The sequence below is a fragment of the Sapajus apella genome, unplaced genomic scaffold (genome assembly GCF_009761245.1).
Source record: "Sapajus apella isolate SASKATOON/1434 unplaced genomic scaffold, GSC_monkey_1.0 scaffold4, whole genome shotgun sequence".
NCBI classification, from domain to species: domain Eukaryota; kingdom Metazoa; phylum Chordata; class Mammalia; order Primates; family Cebidae; genus Sapajus; species Sapajus apella.
Genome location: NW_022436944.1, coordinates 11039360 through 11045944, shown reverse-complemented (window position 1 = coordinate 11045944; position 6585 = coordinate 11039360).

The window sequence follows — 6585 nt, the reverse complement described above, 5'->3', positions numbered from 1 at the left end:
TGGTTGTTGGAGAGGCAATTTATAGTATCTACCCACACTTATGGATGCCAGTCCCCATCCCTACTTCCTTTAGAATAGAGAATACTTTATTCCAGGTCATACTCTTTCAAGTTGAATTTTCACTATGGTAGCTAAATTCAGGTGGATAGTCCTTGTGGATGGCACAAGGTAACTATAGATCCTAGAGTCAGTCGAATTTTCAGAAAACAGCTAAAGTTTGCTGCCATTCCTGCAAATATCTGAAGTGTCTGTTTTAAAGAGCACTTATCAACATATTTGAAGAACTCTAAGTATTTTGTGGGACTCAGTGTAAATTGATTCCACAGTAATTTGAAGCACCAAAGACAGAATATTATTCTCCTAACTCATTTTAATCTCTGATCATCTGATGTTTATTTAAAAGTAATTGGTCATCTTGTCAGCTGATGGACAACCATCTTTCTTGGGAGGTAAAGTGCCCAACCATATAACTCAGTTTTCTAGCCTTCATTTGAGGCTGGCAGAATGTGTATGTGAATCCTGGAGATGCAGCAGCCATCTTGCAACCATGATATAGCAAGCATGAAGAAGCAGCCAGTACTGAGGCAGGCAGAGCAAAGTACTAGGAGACTGAGAGGTGTTGACATTACATAGCTATTGAACACACCTGCACCATCTACCCTCAGACTTCCTGATAGCTGAAAAAACAGTATTTAAAGCCCTGTATGTGGGTTTCTGTTACCAGCAGCCCAATAAAATTGCAACTGATGCCATTCCAATTGTGTTGCACTTAAGACAATTTCTATGTAGATGGAAGTAGGGTTTCAGAATATTTTGGGATAAAAGAAACCTTGATCCTCATCTGAATAAGTAATTTTCATTTAAAATTATTAACTAGCCCAGAGTAGAAGTGGCCAATCCTAAATGTCCTTTAGGCTCATTCCTCCTTCACTTGCCTCTCTTCCTAAATAGATAACCACTGAAAATCCCTTAGCTTGGTATCTGACCTGTAGTGAGTACCCCAAAAATATTATAGGTTATTACATTTTAAAGGCTACTTCAGTTTCACTTTCACCATCTTTGAAGTAATGGCAATAATATTCTGCTGAATTGTCAAGATTAACAGAAGTGATGCATGTGAAGCAGCCAGAACATTCAATCAACAAACATTAATTGAGCACCCACTGTGTGCCAGCCACTGTTCTAGGCACTGAGGATATAGAAGCAAGCAAGATAGAGAGCCTGCCCTCATCCTCTAGGGGCAGACAGATCTATAGACATATTAGCCAACTAGGTTTTCTGCTGGTGATTGTGCTGCTAAGAGACCAAAACAGGTGCTGGGATAGAGATGTGTGGCCAGGGCTTTATTTTAGTCTGGGTCAGGGAAGGCCTCAGTGAGGTGATCTCTAAGCTGAGAGTGAATGATGAGAGAGTGCAAAGGGAGACAACTCAAAAGATAGTCCCACTACTACTTATTTATATTGTTTTGTCACTTAAGCTTTGTAACAACTTTATTATATTAACCTCATTGCAAATATTGAAGTCTAGTAAGGTTAAGTAACTCACTTGAGATTACAACACAAATAAGGGCAGAGCCAACATCTGAACCACCATTTAGCCTGAAATGAGACCTGAACTCCAGTACTGTTTAAGGGATAGCCTCTCTGCCAAGACTTGTTTATGCTGCTCCAAGTATGAGCATAAGAGAGAGCCTCTCAACAGGTGGGCTTCAGCAAGAGTTTAGACCAAGCCTTGGAAATAACTGAGTTAGAGCTGCCAGAGCAGACAGTTCTTGCCTGCTCATCCAGGTGTCTTGTGCCTGGCTGCCTGATGAACAGAACTGGGAACTCAGTGTGACTTCAAAACATCACCAAGATGGCCTGCGTTTGAGAGTCTAGATAGTCTGGAAAGATAAGACGTTGGTTCTCTTCCAATAGCCAATGTCATTCCAGAGCCATCTTTGCCCTATCAACTGGTATAATACATTGGTGACTTAAGTCTCAATTTTGCCTGATAATAATAAGGAAGAAAAATTTTGAGAAGGAAATTTTCACTGCACTCCTTAAAACTCTAACATTGTTTTCTTCATATAAAAAGTAACTCTTAAGCACCTACTATGTGCCAAATACGTGAAAAGGACAGACAGCTTCACTGTTTTCATCAGGCTTTCATCAAGAGTAATGGAGGAAGACACACAAAAAGTAAAACAAACAAGAGTATCTCAGGAACACAGTGATGGGAGGAAAATAAAATTGTGGAAAGACAGGGACAGGGTAGGAAGGCTACTTCAGAGAGGCTGGCCAGGGAAGACAGGTGAACTGAGGCCTGGGATGGGATGACAAGGAAGAGCCAGCCCTGAGAACATCTGGGCATAGTGTTCCACGGTCCCACGCAGCAGCACCACCTGAGAAAGAAGAAACTTTGTTGCATTCAAGGAACAGAAAAAAAGGCCAGTGGAGCAGAACATGGCAAGGCAGTGGAGGAAGGAGTGGGATGAAATGGGAGAGACAGACAGGGGCCACATCACATGGGACCTTCCTGGCCACAATGAAAAACTGGAGTTGCCTATCAGTTCAGTGAAAGTCACCTGGGTGCCACTGTGGTGAGCAGACACGTGCTCTTTTATGCATGGAGAGCTTGGGGACCCAACCCCATCCCCACTCACCACTGAGGAGCCTCTATGAGAGCCTGGTGTCTACCTTTGCCTTCGTCCCTTCCTGAATTTCTGGAAAGAAAACTGGAATACGAATGCAGCTCTCTGGATGGTGTGGAGCACCATCTTCCTATCCTGTGCAAGCATCTTTAAATGACATCTATTAAAATGTAAATGATCTTAGGGAAGGGTAATGCTATTAACTACCTGATTATTAATGAAGAATTTAGGATGAGAGCAGACTCTCTATCTTGTTTGCTTCTAGAACAGTGGCTGGCACATAGTGGGTGCTCAATTACATCAGCATTCCTCAAATGCTGACAGATACTCCAGGAGGCTAGAAGCCAAGTGAAAAACATTCCTGTTTGTCTTTCTCCACTTTGGCATACACATATTTCAAGAAACAAGCCCTTTCCTCACCAACCTGTTCCACAACCACCATGAACTTCTCTGGTGTAAATGGAGATGGTCATTTCATGCTAAACTCTTGGAATACACTGACTACTAATGAAGCAGGTCCTGGGTCCAGCCCCGTGAAGTCATTTATTGGAAGTAATTTTGAGTAGAAAATGTCCTTCTCAGGATTTTTAGCTTTTACATGAAGTTATTCCAGTGCTACCCTCAAGAACCCAGAAAGGTCAGATATTTTAGTTCAAGCCCATCTCTAATTAATTGTAGTATTTATGTTTAAATAGATCAATAGCTGAGTTTGACCTCAATGTACAATCTGAGCTATTACAATATCATTGCAATATGAAGGAAGCTGTGATGTGTGGGCCAGGCAGACCACTTATATCGAACCCTGCAATATGGACAAGAAGCTTTTGTTCTAATGAACACTGTATTTCAATGTTAAAAATGGGAAAGCCACACGTGGGTTCCATCCACAGCTGAGCTCTGAACCTGAAAGGAACAGGAGGATCCTGGGGGAAAAAATTATAGTCTCCTTTTAGCAGTAAGACAAACCCAGCTGGCTGGAAACCACAGCCACAGCTCCAAGTCAGTTTGTCTTCTTGAAGAGGAAAAATAGAGAAAAATGAACAATTTCATCATAACTTACACACATTATTCTTTTTTATTCAACAATTATTTTAAGAATTATTCTTAAATGAGCCATACGTGGGGGAAAGTGAAATTGTGACAATAGGAGATGGGGCCAAATTTGATTGAGAAGATATGTTAACATCTTTTCAAGAATGTTCATTTAGTGAATATTTGCCTGATCTCCTGATTTTACAAATGAGAAAACTGAGGCTGGAGAACACATGTAATTTGCTCCAATCAGAAAATTCAATTATCTGGACGCCTAGTCCAGAGCTATTCAGGGCGTGCATATACACTACACTTGGACCCACACACCCATAGAGAGACATGTCCACAAACACCAACACCTGTAGACTCCTGCATATACATACGTGTGGTCCCAAGGACAAAAAAAAAAAAGCCTCCTCAATGAAGCAACTTGAAGGACATTGGGCCAGCACTCAATCTCTGACTCTCTGTCTGAAATTACACCATTAAAATTCTTTATTTTAGGCCTTCACTTTTATTTTCTGGAGACATCTATTAAAATGCAAATGTTCTTAGGGAAGGGTAGTGCTATTAACTACCTGATTATTAATGAAGAATTTAGGCAGAAAATATGGCTTCATATGAAAGTGGGGCACTTCATGTGTACATGCCCATGTATGTCTGTGTTTGTGCTTGTGTGTATCTTTGTGAGTGTGTGACTGTATGCAGGTGTGTACGCATGTGTGTGTATATGTGGGAGTCCATCCATGTCAGTGTGTGTCTCTATTGAGTGTGTCCATGTGTAGTATTTATGTATGTTCTGAATAGCTCTGGATTAGGAGTCCACATAACAGAATTTCCTAATTGGAGTAAATCACCTGCATTCTCTGACCTCAGTTTTCTTACCTATAAAGTCAAGAGATCAGATAGAATGTGTTTCAGGTTTCCTCATCCTCAAATAATTTTGCCCAGAACCAGCCCTTTCTGGCCTGTGTAGTAAATGTAATTGTCTGATTGTAAATTAGATAATTACTTTTACTTCTCACCAACAATAACTGTGAAAATAACTTATTCAATAACTGTGAAAAAAAAACCTGGAAAATACCAATTTTTTAAAAGGCAGGGACCAAAATGAGCAATGTTTCCCTATCATTTTAAATATCTCTGTTGTACTTTCTGGAAGATTTGTTGAGTATCTTTGGAAGAATAGATGCTAAGCTATCTCCCTGCCCATTCTGTGGTATCCTTCCAAGAAATAAATGGTGTGTCAGAGCTCAGAGTGGACCTCTGCTGGTGAAGGTGCTGAACAAGCAAAGAACTCAGCTTGTGCAAAATGGCCCTTTCTTGAGGAAAAGGGAAGGAGGAATGATTGGAAATAATCATAGCTCCCTTCCCTACATATTACAAAAACCAGGATATTAATAAATCACACTTATCCCAGGCTAGTCTATTCTTCACCTTTCATTTTATTTATCTTATTATCTATATGGTCCCCAGAGATGCCATTTATTAGCTGCATGAACTTGGGCAAGGTTGCTAACCTTTCTGCGCCTCAATTTCTTCAAATGTAAAGTGGGGATAATAATAGTAACTAACTCATAGGGTTGGTGTAAAGTCTAGATGGGTTATTGTATATAAAGCCTTTAGAATAGTTCCTGGCGCTTACTAAGCATTACATATGTATTAGTTATGGTGTTTACTTTTGTTATTCAAAATATGAGCATTTTCATGCTAGTGAAGTGCACTATTGAAAAGGGTAAACCTGAAAACCAGCAGCTAGAAAATTCCAGGGCTTCCTCCACTTGGCTTTTACATCAATAAATTCTAATCTCATATTTGCATTTCCACATGCTTAATACCAGTTGGGAGCCAAGTGCCAGTAAATCTGGCAACTGTATTGCTGTCTTGGTCAGCTCAGGCTGCTATAATAGAATAGCATACACTGACTGGGTGGTGTAAACAACAGGCATTTATTTCTTATATGTCTGGAGGTTGGGAAATTCAAGATGAAGGTGCTGGAAGACACGGCGTCTGGTAAGGGTCCATTTCCTGGTCCATAGATAGCCATATCACTGTGTCTCACATAGTGGAAAGAGGACAAGAGAGCTCTCTAGGGTCTTTTTAGAAGGTCACTAATTCCATTCATCAGGGCTCCACCCTCATGAACTAACTATCTCCCAAATTCCCCACTTACTAGTGCCATCACACTGGGGATTAGGATTAGGATTCCACATACAAATTTTGAGAAGACACACACATTCACACATTCAGTCCATTGCAATGGTGTTTTCTGGGATACTAAAAATAGATTTTCATGCCCTGACACTGAAAGCAGGGAAAGCTTAGAGCCTCCTGTTATCTTTACTGCCTCCCTTGTATCATAATAATGTGATATAACTTAAAATAACAGTTTGCTGCAGCTTTTGAGCAGATAATGCACTTAATTTTGTAGTGTGGAAACATGAATCTCTTTTTAATGCCATATATTTGATTTTCAGTAGCCAGAGAAAGCATTTTCCTCTAGGATGTATCTGTTCTATGTTGAACCAGGTTGTCTTGGGTGAAGGACCTCTCTCCCGCACCAGCTACAGTCCACTTTCTGAACTGTACTCACCCACCCTCTTTAACCAACAAAATTATTTCAGTAGCAGGCTAAAAAATACAGTCTTAACATAGATGTACCTAACAAAATAATCTTTGTTTCTCTATGAATTAATTCAGTGTAGCTCTTTTTTTTTTTTTTTTTTTTTTTTTAGACAGAATCTCGCTCTGTTGCCCAGGCTGGAGTGCAGTGGCACAATCTCAGCTCACTGCAACCTCTGCCTCCCAGTTCAAGCAATTCTCCTGTCTCAGCCTCCTAAGTAGCTGGGATTACAGGCACCTGCTATCATGCCTGGCTAATTTTCTTGTACTTTTTTAGTAGAGACGGGGTTTCACCATGT